The following is a 17232-nucleotide window of genomic DNA, read 5'->3' as shown; positions in this document are numbered from 1 at the left end:
ATTTACGTTATTAATTTTTCCTCCTCTTCCTCTTATTCTTCTTCTTCGTCGCCGCCATATCTTCTCTAGACTCTTGCAATGAGTCCGTGAAGAGATTCGGGGGATCTCACATCTCTATACAAGATATATGTAGGTACGCAACTCGAGTATGTGTATCATATTTCTTGAGTGGAAAGTTTTTCACGCCTTTATACTCCGGCCGAAAGTAAGGCTATTAGTGGTTGTTTTCGGCGCTTGAATCCAAACGTTGCCATCGTTCGCCAGGCGCCTTCTTTACTCCTTATTTATATTTCCTGTGTACAACGTATTAGAAGCACGAGGGTCGTGATCCTTAATCCTGGCAGATTAATAGGGGCGCAGGTAGAGTCTGTGTGTGAGTTGCCTTGTATCGAGCTTTCTTCCTCTTTCCTTCCCTTTTACCTCTTTTCCATGTACGTGTATATATATATATATATATATATATAACACACGCCTTTAATCTCTCTTATAAAGTTTTTCCACCCTCGGATAATCGTCCGTCCCTTAATCTCGCGAAGCAACAGAAGAGACCCTGGCTGTATTAGCCAATCGAGTTCGCTACATCGGGAGGTAAGATCAGGAGTTGGGACGTCCGTTTACGATCTAAAGCTGACCCAGCCGCTATCGGACTTTATTTATTATTCAAGCGATAATTGATCGGCAATTATCGGCCGGAGGAAACCAAATTGCGCTTCGTCGATTTTTCAGATTCGATAAACTTGGTACGATTTGGGAAGCACTGTACCAGGTCATTTCGTTGAAATGTCACCTGGATAATTTAACACTGTGTAAATCGAACTGTATTTGTGCGATCGAGGATACGTATAATTAACTGACCGACGTGTCAACAATGGGAAAAATGTCAAACGGTAAAACGTACACTCGGTACATATGAAATAGAGCCGCTTTTTTTTGGGGGGAAATTCACCCTGATTTGCATAAGTTAAGAATTCGACTCCTAGAGAATTTAACTAATTCTGTTTCCTTATCGGCTGACTAATGAGCAACAGCGAATTACCTTGGCTTGTTCGGTTTGCAAATTCAATTCCGTATCGCCTCGTGACACAAGAGAGAGATGGAAGTGATGCATTCCGCGTTGGACCGTCACTATCGACCACAAGATTCTCGCGATGCTCAGGATGTGCCGAGGTAGTAATCGGCATTCGAGAACCGGCGAAAATACGTCGGCACCCGGATGCTCAATATTGTCCAGCGCCTTACGCAGCTTGAGTTGAACTTATGGTGTGTACACGAGCTTGCGGGAAGTTCGCGGAAACAGAGCAAACGCCCGATTCCAGTTACCGTATATCGACAGCTGATCCTTATCCCTGTAATCTGCACTCAAGATCCTGGATTTGGCGCCTGGATTCAAAGATTACCAAAATTGACTTGAGTTGCGAGAAAGGATTTGACTATAATCAAGTTCAATGTAGTCGAAAAAAAGTCCCTGTGATCGAGAAGAACAGTTTTGAATAGGTACTGTATTTCAAATATCTTGTCGTAAGCACCGTCAAAGCAATCATATAATCGTACTATTTTTTCACCGAAAAATTCGTATGATTCGTCCGATAATAATAAAAAATAGCTTATTTTGTTCAAAAATGAATCCTATTGAAATCGTCCGTGACAGATTTTTTTGAGCTTGCAAGCTGGTAACAAAATTCGAAATGCATACCAAACACACAATCGTCACAAATTTATCGTTCACACATACGCGTATTGATATCCAAAATCTAACCAGCAATCAAGAAAAATAAAATTTTTTGTGAAAGAATGGTTGAATAACGCGATTGTCTCTCATGATTTAAATTATAGTAATGTTTTTATAGTTCAAATCTAGAGCTGGAAAATGTTTTCCTATACCACCGGTACATTTTTAATAACAAATGATCAGATCAACTTCAGTGGCGCTTGCGAAGCTTTCGTGTGAAAACTTTTTTGCCACTACTGAGCGTCGTACAAATGCTTGATGTAACGTTACTTTTGTCAACGGAACGCGGCTTCCGGGTGTTCTATCTTTCGGTTAAAAATTCTGGAACAAACGGTAGTATCTGAAGGGTTTTTCGAGTGGTGAACCAGGTCGAAGGTCCTGATCCGGCCCTACATACTCAAGGATCGAAGCTCTTCTTTGATCTCGGAAGTGGCACGGAATGCCTGCCAGCCAGCGAACCGTAAAAATTTGCGAGGCCCAAGCCGTGCTTCGACTATGTAAAGAAGAGGTAGGTAAGTGTCGCGACATTTTCGCAACTCCCCAAGGGTACTCATCTCGACCCTCGAAGGATCCGCCTCCGAGGTTTCCGAAAACGTAATTGACTCGAAGGTGAAGATCGGGAAATAAGCCGAGCTTACATTACTCGGCAGTTATTCTACGGCCTCGATGACTCTCCGGAAGCTCGTGCGGACAGCCGGCCGGGTAAAGCCGAGTAGCCAGAGACGAGATTGGCCCGTAAAGAAGGGGGAAAGAAAGAAAAAAGGGGGAATAAAGTCGTACGAGGCACTATTCACACATTGCCTCCGGGGCCAAGATGCAGATTAGACACGACGGTCGCCGTTCGCCTCGTCTCTCCCAGCCGTCCGCTCTTTCGAGGATAAGAGCACCCACTACATAACCCCTGGAGGAAATGCTTAGCCAGCTAATTACCCTCCCTCATTATTTCACGTCATGCCTCGCCGAGTGTATGCTTCTTCTCGTCAGCCCCTATCAGCGTTCGGATCGAACCTCTCGCCGAATGACATAATCCCGACAATGTGGTGCGCGCCTTTGCTTTGTGCCTTTGTAGGTACCTCGTGCCGAGAGCTGTCAGCTCCGCTGACGGTTTCACAGGGAAACGTCATCGGGGTTTCTTGTTTTATTTCTCACTTTCAGACGATGTTTTCGGCGGGGCTGTGCTCGAGGATTGGTTAAGGGATCGTCTCAGTGTGACACTCCGAAAAATCACTGATTTTCGCGAATTTTTTTTTTAATGTTCACATAAACTAATCGGTCCGGTTTTTTTTTCATAAATAAATAAGTTTATGATGAATACAAAATGATTTTTTTAAAGTTTATTTATTGAGTGCATCATTGTTGTATAAATTGTTGTAATTTCACGTGAAAAAAAAAGGTGCTGCACGGTTTCCACGATGACGGCCGCAATTTTGATCTGAAAAAAAAATTTCAAAAAGATTATTGATCTGTAGGAAAGTCGCTATCGCGCTATGGAGGGTTTTTTTTTTTTTTCAAATTTGACAAAATGGCGGCGGTTTGAACAAAAAGTGTCGAATGTGGCCCTTTTTTTCGACAGTTTTTCGTAAAAAAAATAGGAAGTTTTCAAAAAAAAAAAAAAAGCTTCCATAGCGCGATAAAGAATGACGTTTAAAATGTTCTCCCGAAATTGGAACTAGATATCTTTAAAACTCTTCCTTTGAGAGTGGAAACCGTTTTGAAAAACACCATTCTGAGAAAAACGCGTTTAAAGATTGAAGTTGGAAAAGTTTATATAAATCGTTTACTTACGATCAATCGGCGATGCCAGGTCTTGATTTTTTTCTTGGGGGTTTCTCTCGTACGTCTATCCGTGGTGGATGTCAAAAACGAACTGAAATGCTTGGACAGTTTATTCTGCAAGGTTATAGAACCTAAGCACCTTAGTACTCGCGCAGGTAGAAAACCCGTTCCCTTTCTACAAGAAACGCTGTAGCGACCGTAATAATTTGAATTTCGATTTAAAAATTTGAAAGAATGTTTAGAACAGTGTATACTATACGATAATGCAAAAAAAAAAACAATTTTTTGAAAATTTCACACTGAGACGATCCCTTAAGCTCGACACGCTGCATCGTTTGGTGGATGAAATTCACGCGAAAGAAATTGTTAATTAGGTATTCCCGAGGGTATGAAAATCTTTGTGAATTCTGACAAACGTTCTTGCAACATTACAGGGAACTGGCACTCGGTTCTTTGGTAATTCAATCAGTTCGAATGTTCACACCAACGTTTTCGAGTCGGCTAAAGTGGGCTCCGTAAAATTGACAGGTTCACATGATTATAGCGAGAAACCACTCCGTCGTGTACGTCGAACTGAGAGGTTTGAAGATTCCGGAACGACGTATGAAACTGACTTCGCGTCTTTTATTACGGGAGTTTTATTGGGTTGCAAGTGATATTAATTTGTTTCAAGTGAATTCAGCGTCGTGGGACTTAATGTCGGATTCAAGGCTGAAAATGGACTTCCCTCTCCCGAGAGGCAGAAAATTGCGAGACGTGAAAAAGCCGAGGCGACTTGCGTTGACTATATTGAAATTCCCGGGCTCATGACCGAGCGTGTATTTTGAGCTACAGTGGGAAAGTGCGAATATTCAGAATTCATGCAGTGAAAAATGTCACTTTACGCCATCGTCAGGAGAGTTAAGCTTGGAATTTAAAGCGCGCGACGCGGGGCTGACAGTCCCGTGAGAAATGGTATTTGAAATTTTTACGAGTGTTGGACCGTCGGTTATATAGCTTCTGCGATCGCTGGCTCTTTCTCTTATCGGAAGACGAGTCACCCTCTAACCGTCCTCAATTTCGGGACCGCATCACGCGGAATACGCTGAAACGCAGCTTATGTCACGAATGAAGAAATCCGCAGTTAAGGGTGTCAAAGGGAAAGCTGACCAAATCGACTTTCACCCTTTTTCTCTGCGATTGGTGAGAGTTGTCCTTCGTTAAATTCCTCCGAATTATGATTTGTTTCGCTATCGTGTGGTGCCATAAATTTTGTTATCGGCTTAGATCAAGATATTCTCTTTCAATTTTGCTGTACAAGTTTTCGGCCAGACTCGACTATAGTTTTACGGTTATACTGCATATTTGTTTACTTATTTTTTAGATTATTGACAGAAATTGATGCGAATTAGGTTTTATCGAGAAACCCTGTTATCTGGGGATCTTTTTCAAATTTGATGATATAAAAAAGGATCGTTCAAGCTGCTTTCTAAGTATCGAGTTCAACTTCAAAGTAAGTTGAAACAATCTTATTTTCATCATTGAAGTAAAAAAAGATCCCAAGGCAAGATATTTCTCCAAGGAAACCAAATTCATATTTACTTACGTTAATAGTTCAGAAAATGATTGAAGGAATATATAATTCCAAGTGTAAAAATTGTTTACGTCTCCAAATTTCAGTTAAGCTCTTTTATAAAATCCTGTTCGCTAATGATATCAATAATCAGTTACGGCATCGTATAATATCGAAACTGTATTATTCGCCTCATGCCCGTTTTTTCGATCAAGCGACCGTCTCAAGTGCCAATGAGAAATTTCTGTGAGACTTCTTCGAATCATTATTTTCCTCTGATCAAGTACAAGAGTAGGCTATACTGAAGCTTGCCGTTCTCCACCATGGTGGCGATGCGGAATTGACACAATAACGCGAGTGTAGCAGTTCGTCGCTCATCATATTTTTCCAATCGCTTGGATCGAGCGGATAACAAGCGGCAGAATCATCCAGAAGCTGATCACTAACCGGATGGCTAGAACTTGGAGCTTTCAGCGGAACATGACAGTTACGCTGTGTGCAATGTGTGGTGCAGTGACCGAGGCGAGGCCCGGTGTTTGAGAGAGAGAGAGAGAGAGAGAGAGAGAGAGAGAGAGCGAGAGAAGCTCTGGGCAAACTGACCCAGATTGCCACCCTGGGATGCACATCCACCATCGTCTCGGCAAGTATAAATTCAACTGGAAAGAGGAATATGGTGATTCGCGGAATATACACATATATATACATACCTATATATATATATACACATATATGCTACCGCACGGATCTGCATCGAGCGCCTGAAATCCGTTCAACGATTGGTCAGCAACGGTCAGCTCTGCGAACTCGAGTATAATTTGGCGGTGGTATAATAAATGAAAGTGACTGACAATTAGAAAATTACCCGAGGCGAAGCTCACTGGTTATGCTTATTCTGTAGCACGTTATAGTGCATAAAAAAGACATTAAACCCGCATTTTTTTCATTTGCTGGTCGATTGTTTAAGAGTTGAGAACTACCGGCAGAAAATAAATAAATAAATAAGGGTTGAAATTCCTGAAAGTAAAACCACCGGGCGTATTATCGTCTATCGATTGTGAGTGATTTCCTGTTAGTTTTTGAAAACAAAATTTACATCATTATGTTTTTTGATATACCGCAAAATATGAAAGATTGAAGAAAATCCCGGGAATGCATCTCAGGTACTTTTCTAAGATTAGGGAAACTTGAGGTTCATCATTTGTATTTCGTATTGAATTTGGAGCGTTGATTATTCCCGAGGTCCCGAACTTCGTCTTGATTTACTCGGGAAACCGGATGAATTTTTGATAGCTAATCCAACTTAACGACGTGTACAGTGCCCGCGGAAGCTTCAGCCTCGACGACGTCATCGTTAATCTTCATCCCCCGTTCCATGGTCTGAATAAACTATAACACAACTTTACCAGCGTGACCTGGCGTCCGGGGACAAAGCGAGAAACAGAATAAGAGGGACAGAGGGAGGGAGGATTAGCCCTTTGCTCCGGCGCGATTTAATCTCTGGTCGAGGGTCGGTTGCTGCAAGGAAACACTCGGGACTTGCACAGGAAATATCCGGGGAAAAGTTAGAGACAGTGATATCGGGTTCACGGTTGGCAGTATAGTTTCCTGAAAATTCGCACCGGCTACACAACCGCGAGCTTGATTCAACGCGGTTCCGACCCTCCGACAGGACCACGCAAACACTCGACTCTCTGCAGGTACTATGACTGCAGAACGCGTTTAATCGGATCCCATAATGGACTGTGATTTGTGTTCCTTGATCGACACGCTCGACGATCCTTCTGGAGTTTACTCAGCTGTATCGACACAGCAGCTGCAAATACAGCCAGAAACACGAGCGATAGTGAAGACAAAGAAACCAATTGTTCGGGATCAAAACAGGCGAGAAGATACCACCTTCCAGGATTGCTGTCGCTGCAGGAGAAGAGGATCCTATCCTGGGATCCGTTCTTTGGAGGTTTCTGGCAAAGCAGTTTCAAGATCGAGCCGGATAAGCCGAAAAGCGGAAGAGCGTGTAATTATGAACCTGGAAGGCAGAAGAGCTGAAGGCACGACTCCAGGAAACCATCGGGCGCCTTTTGTCGCAGTAGAGAAGCTGGCGTAAGTATTCATTATGAAAGGGTACAAAGTTTGGTGTGTTGGAGGAACGAGTAGGCACAGTTAATAGTGGTAGGGTCGTTTTGCCCCCGGCTAGATATCCGGATACGGATCTTTGTCTCTGCACCATCACAGAGACATACCTGTAGCAGCGCTGCCGCTTCGGGTTTAATGAAAAAAATGAGCAAAACAGGATGAAAAAAAAAAAGAAAGAATTAACACTCGGTTGCCTTCTGGCGCATGCCCGGACCAGTCAGCTCTTACAATCAGACACTGACTGTTTCTGAAAGTCTGCCTATTATCCATCAGCGTTTTTTCTTCTCTTCATCTTCTTTTAGTTGCTTATTTTTTCCCGCGGAGTTTGAGCCCACTTCGCACGAGCCTTGCAGCCTTTGACGGTCCTTATCTCGCCCCTTGTCATTATCGAAACAATACTTTGAGATCGGGAGGGGGAGAGGGAGGGAGCTGGCTGCGAGCTTGAGGTGTCAGTAACATGGTGTACCGTCCCTGTTCTTACCAGTTGTTTTGGTTTCCTGTCGTACAGGCCGGTGAAATACGAGGAAAAAAGGACACACCCCGAGGCTGGGAGCGAGAGATAGAAATGAAGATAGAGAAGGAGAGAGAGACGACAGCTGGTGATAACCTGAGAAAGAAAGTCCAAACTAGGAGACGAGAGGGGGATGAGAAGTGGGGTTGGCTTTTTGAAGAGAGGCGAAACTCGTCCGAGGCGACGGGCCGCTGCATATGACAGATTTGAAATATTAACCCCCAGCCGAAAACGTCTCATGCAGATGAGAAAGAGTGAGAGAGCGAGAGAGTAAAGATTGCAAAAACGTTTATAACCTCGTCGTCCCTCCGTGTCGGAACTCCCGAGACCCACGTTCCAAATAGGCAAACTAGGAAACATTCCGCCTACACGCGAATGCTTCGACGACATCGTCGCTTCGTCCGTTTTAAACGCCTTGCAATATTGTTACAACTAACCGAGTCACGCATATCCATCTCCGTGACTCGGATACCGAAGTGCTTTTCAAATCGAACACAAACAACCGAGCTTCTCCAACGTCGCATTTCGGCGTCTACCTGATCTCTGCCACACGTCAGATTTCGAATTTCAGATATCGTTGAACGACTCGCAAAATTTCGAGCAGTTTCAATGACCCATCAACCATTGATAACAACGTAATGACGCTACGCAACCATTGGACGCTCTTTTTCTAGGTTTCTTGAAAAGCCCGGCATTTCGCGATCGTACGAGTATTGAGTTTGAATGGATTTTAAGATAATGCTTTTCGAATTCAACACAATTAAACCGACTACGTTTGCTTCGTCATGTTCATACCTGTCACTACTCTTCACTAGATGCACAATTTCAAATTTCAGGTCCCGTTGAAAGATTTCTAAGAATCTAAGTAAGTTTCAACAATCCTTCATTTACTTGATACCAATGCAGTGATAACGGACCATCTTCAGCTGCTCTTTACCAGGCGTCTTCAAGAGCTCGACACACCATCAATTGTAGGAGTCTCAAGTTCAAAAGGGTCTTAAAATATCGTCAAGTCATCGCGGGGCGCCAAGGTCGACCGGTAGGAGAAGCTACGAACTGGGCCACAGAGCAGCACCTTGTCATTTCTTCTCGAGGATTTAAGCATCAACGTAGGAGTGAAAAGCGGGTAGTTTGGCTAACAATGAGGCGCCGGCTAGGCCCGAGCGTCTGGATGAGACTGGAAGAACCGTGTAAAGAAGAGCGTGCAAGGGTTGGGCACTAGACACTTGCTCTGGAAGCGTTGGATGTATACCCATCAGCCGGGGTAGCACGCCCAGAAAACCCGACCGCCCCCATCCAATGTCTGTTACTATAGTGCATGCTGTAACGACGACTGTCACTTTGCGCAGTCTTTTACCTGGGACCCTTCAGAAAGCGGATATGGACGCATCGCGCTCTCAAATCCGGACAAGATGAAAGAAAACGGCCACTTTCGGTGTTCCGATCCACGAGGAGTTGTTTCAACGTTCATTTTTACACTGCCAAGCCGTCCGTCATGCTCCCCATTCAACCGGCGATGTCGAATTCCATTTCACGTTATGGACTTGCACAATGCACTCATTTGGCTAATACGTTATCCCGTTAGGGGGCGCGTTACCCATTCGAATTCACTTTGGTATTATTCCTTTACACGGATGACGTTCATTTACCATTTTCACAGTCCATTATCCCTCCTCTGTGATCTCGACGTAGTCACATTACCCGGGGTAATTATATGCACCGTCCTTCATAATCAGGACAAAAACACCCGAGACGATGTCTTTGTTCAGCGTGACGCTAGTTTCGTCATTTTTCAATTCCCTTGTTACGGCACTGGAAGAACCGTGTTAAATTTAAAACGACTGTAGTAAAACCATTATGGAAACTTGTATCGGAAGCAGAGACTCGTTTGAGTAACCACTGCAAGGAGACGAAACAGAGGCTCCGAGTAGAGCTACTGTTTCAGCCTTCGAAAGCGCTCGACGACCCCTTAAGTGTAACTAAATATTTACCCTCCCTCCTCGCTCTATCTCGTTCAATTTCGAAGACCCAGCAGATTATTCACGATAATGGCGCTGCCACGGTTAGCCAGGGACGCTTCCCGGGCTGACGAATAATTATAGTAAACACGAAGTGGAACTTCATCGCCGAGAGTCTTCTATCTCGGGCAGGCTGCAATCGATCAGAGCCAGAAGAGCGAGCAAACGAGCAAAGTAAGTGAGTGATGTGGCCCGACGTGTAAGGGTCCGGGAGCAAAAGCGGGACGAAAATAGGCCCTCAAACACTCGGAGGTGCGTGTGCAATTCCCCACTCTCCCCTCTCTTTTTGTCTTCTTAGTTCATCTTCGCCTATGTCTTATTTCTCCTCCTCCTCCTCCTCCTCCTCTTCCTCATCCTCTTCATATTCTTTCTTATCCTCTTTTGTTCAATAGAAAAAGCTCCGCGACACACGTGGGGGAGGAGGGCGGGGTGATGAAGAGAGACCCTGGCGAAAAGTTCATCTTGAAAGGAGCCTGACGCCTCGGCGTACCCTACAAAGAAGTTATTAGTGGCAGCGAGCCCAGGGTCAACAGTGGCTTTCCTCTACCTCAGGCTCCTCTGGTCATCATAACTTGGGTCAAGGTCTCTTCGAGGCGTGTTTAGCCGGCCAGGATCACCGCAAATCGACGGATCTGTACAATACATTCCAAATTTAACGACTCGACTCGGTTTTACATCGTCTCCTTGTCTCCTGAAAAACTCAGGTACTCTCTGAAATTCTATATCTCTCTCTTTCCCTCTCCCCCTCTTACTTTCGTCTTGCCTCTCTCGTCCTGCGCGACCCCAAAAACGCGAGAACTCCGGCAAGCCCTCAATCTCGCGTTCTCAGACTTCCTCGGTGACATATTATTCGCAAAAAAACGTCGGCAGGGGCGGAGAGGGGTGGAAATTTATTTCTTCATTTCTTATTCATCATTTATACCCTTCCTCCACGCTTGACACACCGAGGCTCAGGCATGAAAGAAAGAAAAAAAACTGGGCTGTTTGATTTTTCACTGGATAGAATGGCGGTACAAGTATATTTAGCGAGTGTTACCTCGTTTCGAATAAAATGAAGCACCGCTATACGCTACTAGTTAATGGATTTTTTTACATTCAAGTTCAAGAGACGAGTTAGCCAAAATCGATACTTTCTGTCTTTCTGTTCACTTTGCGAGTTAGTCGCACATTAACTATCCCGTAGTCCCATTATAAACGAAAGTTTCGACATCAATCATGCCTTGTTTAAAATCGCTTCAAAATCGCTAAATGTCTAGTAGATTCGTTCGATTTCACTCTATGCAATGACTTATTTCACTTGGAAGACTGTTTTTTACGAATTCACCGAAACGCTTTTTAATATCTTGACATCGTTGTGTATTTAATTTTACGACGTTGCACCGATATTGATTTTGATTAACAAATGAAAATATTTAATTGACTGCTGAAAAAAATTAATTCCGTTTCAATGACTTTAAAAAAAAAAAAGATCTGAATCAAATGAGCCATCGTAGCGTGAATTCAATTTTGAAGTGACTTGAAATAAAGCATCGATATTTTTGTTTAAGATTTCAATTTTTTCTATTTTGTATTTTCAAATAGCGTTATAGTTAACGCGTATCGTATTATAATTTGATAAATACTCGAGTTGTGCGGCTATCTCCTAATAAATTAAAGCGCATCCTATGATTTACTTACAATTATTCATATGTTTCGAAAATTGCTTTTGGTGATGAATGACTGATTATTTACTGGATTTCACGTATCGTCAAGCGATCGTTTTACCTGTGTTTCCCATTAATTCTAACGGTAATTACCGTACCGTATGTAAACCTGACCAAGCAATTAATTGTGAAGATTGTTCAATTATTTGTTATTTGCCGCGTCAATTGCTGAATTAATGTAACAAGTTTTCACTGTTGTTTTCACTCGTTCGTCTATTCGTCAGAGGACAGAGTAAACAGTTAGCGCAATCGTCGTATGATTTTTTACCCCGAGTTACCCGGGCTGTCGATATAGGGACATTTGTCGACCCGAATAATGAAACCCTGAAGGGTGCAATTCGCGAGTTCGTTGCCAGAAAACTAAACTCGTGAATCCGGTTAGCATTCAGAGAGGCTTCTTGGTATAAATCATAGTGGCAAATAGCAGGGGTTCAGCTATAAATTTGTCAGAATATATTTTTAAACTCAGCGTAGAGAGAAATGAGAAAACTACGAGGCGAGGACGAATTATCCTCGTCTCCAGGAACGGAATACGGTGATAAAGAGGTGGAATATTTGATCCGTTGGGGTAATTAATTCAGCCAGTAAAGCGATCGCTATGCCACAATTGATCCGGAAGTTCAACTATTCCATTTGTTTCATCCGGATGATATTCTACAAGATAAATCTTCGGATGTAAATTTTCTTGCAATAAGTTTTGAATACTTTAATTCTTCGCAAACATTAAATTCGCTAGAAATTTTGACGTCTGTGCGAATGAATTGTGTTCACCTTTTCCAAACTCTTTCGGTCGTAGGTCCTTATAATTTCATCAACATGTGTTTATGATTTTTCTTAAATCGTTACCTTATGCGATATGCGAATGAGGTTTAAGAGCTCGATTAAATATTCACTTCAACGATTGACAAGAAAATACGTAAATATAACAGACTAGATCATGCTTCAAATATTCATAATTAATCGGACGTATTCTGGAGAATACTTTTAGAGTATGATATGAAAAAAATAAAATTTCGCGCAAAATTCAGTGAAACTGGTTCTGAATTAAACATGTAATTTATCTTCACGTTACAGTTTCAATTGGCAAGAGCTACGCAAAGTTAATTTAGCGGTGTAACAAAAATATGTGGGAAAAAAAAAAAAAAAAAAATTCATCACAGAGGCGCATTATGCAAGTAGCAAACAGAATTGTATAGCGTACGAGTAGAGACTATGTATTATTGAATATCTTTTACATTCCAGTCTGTCCCTTTCTGTCGCTTTCTTTTTTCATATGTGCGCGCATGAGAATCGCGGATACGTGAATGACGCGAAAATTATACACCACCGAGGACCAATTTCCTGCCGTGTTGTCGCCTATTATGTATAATTCATAACCCGCGTAACCCGACGTGCAGGATAAGTTGTGCAGCACGTTAACGGCGTGTGCTCAATATACCCACCGACCCATTTGCTTAAAGTAATTTCCGTTCAATTTTCGAATCTCGATCTTCGAATCGAATTTACGCATTCTGAACCCGCCAATGAAACACCCCGAGGCGAAGCGTAAGCTTCCTATTAAACACTTGTTTAACGATCCTGCAGGTTTGCGTCAGCTGGAGACTGGCTAATAAAATTCCCCGCAATGCAGACTTTTTTTTTCTCACCTCAATTTTATTCCGTTCCCGAAGTGTATACGGCAAAAAAATCTGCAGCGTGGTGAATGAAATATTTCACGCTGCAATTAAAGACCCTCACTTTCAAGTTTGCTGAAAAATAAAAAAGCGGATCAACCAAAGAAGCCAAACCGACCGTTAATTTTATACAAGTTTTTTCCATTCGAGATTCTAATTTTCAAGACACTTTTTCGCCGGCTAGTCAAAAAGTCAGTTTACGTCTATCGAAATCTCGCACAGATACAGCAATTCTCGAATTACCAAATTACGGTGTAATTCAATTACGTACCGCGGTTCGATGAACGGAAGATAAGCGTGCGACGATTCAGATTGAAAAAAGTTCAAGCGCCTTGAGCTGTTCTATAATCTCAAATCACACTTTAACCGTGAAATTATTTCGCGCTGGACCTTAAATCTTTCCGTAGATTTTTGCTCCCGGTGGGTTCAAGCTTCGCTTTGTAAACCAATAAACGAGGAACCTACTTTGGCAGGTGTGAAAGGCAGGGGTAATAGGAGGTTAATCCACCGGTCCGTTTCGCCCCAGAGATTTGCATCCGGAGGGTAGCGACTGACGGTGAGTGAAAGGCAATATAAAGGCCGTCTCGATAATCCCGTCGTTGACGGAGGCAAGGGAACGCGGGCTCGGATAAGGTATAGGTGATAATTAACGACACGGGCAGACACGCAGGTAGGTACGTTGGAGCCGACATTGATTCACACCCTTTATATACCGTCACCATATTCACTCCGCGTGCAAACATACACGGACGCGATGTTTTATTGCCTCTGTATGATAATGTTCGAACACACCTCCGTTATTCGCGTCGTGTGTGCGCGCGTTAACCCGATTTTAAACGGTGCGGCATTATTCACCCCGCGTATTTGTGTACACCTGTATATTTATTACACCGTGGCGGTGCAATTAGTCCAGTCGCGGGATAAAATATCGGGGAAATGGTGCGCGGCGTTTTTCGTTATTAAACCATATCGGCATGAGTGAGCTCGTGATATTATGGGTATAGTGCACGGAACGTTTGCGGTGTGTTTGATGCATTTTACGTTCAACGTCGCGTAACATCTCCGAGCGTGCTATAAAATCGGCGCTTCTCCACGTGTCGACGAATTTCACATCACGTGAAATAAAAACTTGGCCTGTATTCTTTATTTACTGATTATTTTCTCTTATTACTGACTGTGTTTCATTCTGCAGCTCTCGAACACCGCACGAGCGGTTCACTCGAGGTTGTTGCTTTAATTTGTGAGTTGGGGTTTGAGGTGAATTCTTAGGTGTTAATCCGCACTGCGGCTTGCTTTCCACGTTTATCTTCCTTTCGCCTTTTCCGTGACAGTGGGAAATTAATATCTGCGAAATAGGTATAGCAATGGCTTCGTTCAACGAGTCAACGGTAGGATCTTACATTCGAGTGTAAATAACAAAGTGTTATTGTACAGATCGCGATCGTTTCAGATCAACGCAGCAGAATGTTCAATTAAAATAATACGCTCTTATAACATCTTTCCCTCCTCGAAGATATTGTCGAACGGTTTGCTTGCTTCGTATCGCCAACCAGAGTTCGTTTCATTTATTATATGCATATTAGTAGGTACATCAGAAGTATTTCACACAGCTGAAATTCAGTGTTTCTGTGGCGAAAATTTAATGCTTGCGCAACAATAAATTGACGTTAAAGCCTTGTTTAACTAAAAAAGTCGAGTAAACCTCAGAAACTGATTTTGCGTCTCGATTACCAAAAAAGGATCGACGATAGCGCAAAATGTACCTCGTTTCTCGTAATTCCAACAATATTCAAACAGTTCTTTTAACGATCTACTGATTTTTGCTAGTTACTATGACAAATGAAATTTTTCTCAGTGTAATTTTATTTCGCAGTATACCGGGTATAAAATTGAAAAATTTGATGCACGTGACGATCTTTCAAGTAACACGTTTCTGTGTTCCGTGTATCAAGGAGTGGGTGTGCAGCGTGTAGCTGCATCAGTGAGACACTCCTGGTCCTGAATGCAGGCAGGAAATAACTGCCAAGAGAGATAGCCGCTAGCTTTGACACGCGACAGCAATTGTGCAGAGCAGTTACACCGCTGGATCCGTTTGTGCGTTGGTCGTACACACGCGTGTTTATTACACCGGTTCACAAGAGAGGCGATGCGTATGTTTTTGCAATTATCACTATTCTAGCCAAGTTATATAGACACCGTTTTTCCACCGACCCCGAACCCACGTTGCAGCAACTTCAGTAACGTTTCATATTATGAATCTAGGCATTAAGCCAGCTTATCCATCATCGCGGCAGCCACTTTTCGCCAATGGCTCCCGGATACGTTTTGGCATGTAGTGACAGATGTAGGTCGAATGGATTCCCCAATTAAATCTGTTTTCGATGCCGCGACGTGACCCGGAAGGAGCCGGATAAGACTCGGGGTGAGAAAACAACTTATGAGATTTTTGGTTTGTTTTTTCCCTGTGCTTCGACCTCTTATACTTAATTGGATTTATAATTGTGAGAAAAAGACGTAAACAATTGAAATCGATGGATGAGAAATAAGTGCGAAGAATTTCGGACTTCAATTTTTTCCTACTTCGATTTCTCCTTCATACTTTTTCCCATATTCACGAAGTTGAATTGGACTCCTCAAAAGAAGAAACAGGAGTTCAAATCGATTAATAAAAAAGATTGGACATGTAGTTCTGAGAAGAAAAAGCAGGATCAACGTCAATTGTTCCTCGATTTTTCTCCACTTTGTCGAACTTTGTTTTCTTCCGTATAATTCTTTCCGTATTCAAAAAGAGCAAAGTTTAATTATATTTCAATTAGAAGAACAAAAAAGAAATAACTGAAGTTGATACACAGAGGAAATTAGATATCAAGTTGTAAAAAAAAAAAAATAATGAAACCACGAATAAAGTAGTTTTTCAATTTCGCTCTCTTCTGTCACACTCTGATTTCTTCTTTCTTTTGTCTATTTGCGGAATTTCATTAGATTCTCAAAAATACAAAAAAAAAAAAAAAAAACAATTCAAATATATGAACAGAAGATGTGCAAAAAAAAAGAAACTCATGAATGAAATTACAGGTTGATCAATTTTTCGACGATTCGTATGTCAGGATTTACGCGAAGAGTGGTCAACCTGTCGCGACTTCCGGTCGCGAAATGGCCGCCACCTGAAAAATTGACGCTTTCGAAAAATCGTTAATACCCGTAGGTTTTCCGACAAAACTTCGTGAAATTCGCTATCACGACTTTCAATCGTCAATGTGTATTTCAGTTTAAATTATTCAATAATTTTTTACACGTCTTCGGAATTCCAAACGATGAATTACGAATTCGCTACGTGATATTAAAGAGGAGAAAATTGATGATGCATATTTTTTATCAACAATTTTTTCCCTCCCGATCGGAAAGTTTAAAGTTCGTTTATTAATCAACTTCACAACTCTTCTATCTCTCTGTTTTGCCCTTCTCCGTTTGTTTTCTTTAGATATTTGTCTTCTCCTTGCCAACTGACGTAAATTCTTCAGAGTTCGAATGAGTTGCGCTATTCTTTGTGGGCGTAAATTATTTTCAAACAATTTTATTTCCTCCACTGTAAATACGCATTTATACATATAGATATAGAACGTACACGCTGACCATAGAAAAACTTTATACTTTTGGGGAAGATTTCTGCCGACCACAGACAAATACCCTAAGTGGGTACAGCAATATTTTGAATGCGTCTAGTCAGTCTGAATAGCCGTTAAGATGACATCGTTTACTTTTCCAACTCACGAGCGACGTGTTTTATGGTGGTAAGTATCAACCATAAGTGTCTGCAATAAATCGAAAATTTATTTTCGTAATAAAACGAGTGAAAAAAATACCGCTAAGTATACAGGAAATCACGAGCTTTATTCCTTGTCGGTCAAATTCTGTAATCCTAATATTAACGATGATATATATTACAACAATTCTACGTTTGTCTGCATTCCGTGTTGTGTAAAAGACAAATGTTTGCATTCTTTGAATATTTCGACTAGCTAAATCTCAGAATAGTATCAGGTTAAAAATCTTGCCAAGTAATGAGAAACTTCTTTTCGAGATTAAGGAAATATTACTTCAATTAAATTCAGCTTCATTAAATTCCGTCGGTGCTTC

At 42.0% G+C, this 17232-nt stretch overlaps 1 protein-coding gene across 2 annotated transcripts in view; it reads right to left on the bottom strand.

The window, feature by feature from the left end:
* LOC124302947 (lymphocyte antigen 6G) overlaps window positions 1-17232 on the bottom strand; it is a 60994-nt gene that overhangs the window by 42562 nt on the left and 1200 nt on the right. The gene's annotated exons all lie outside the window — the stretch shown is intronic.

Source organism: Neodiprion virginianus, chromosome 4, assembly GCF_021901495.1.
Source record: "Neodiprion virginianus isolate iyNeoVirg1 chromosome 4, iyNeoVirg1.1, whole genome shotgun sequence".
In the NCBI taxonomy this organism is placed as follows: domain Eukaryota; kingdom Metazoa; phylum Arthropoda; class Insecta; order Hymenoptera; family Diprionidae; genus Neodiprion; species Neodiprion virginianus.
This window is presented reverse-complemented; position numbering and strand designations above follow the sequence as displayed.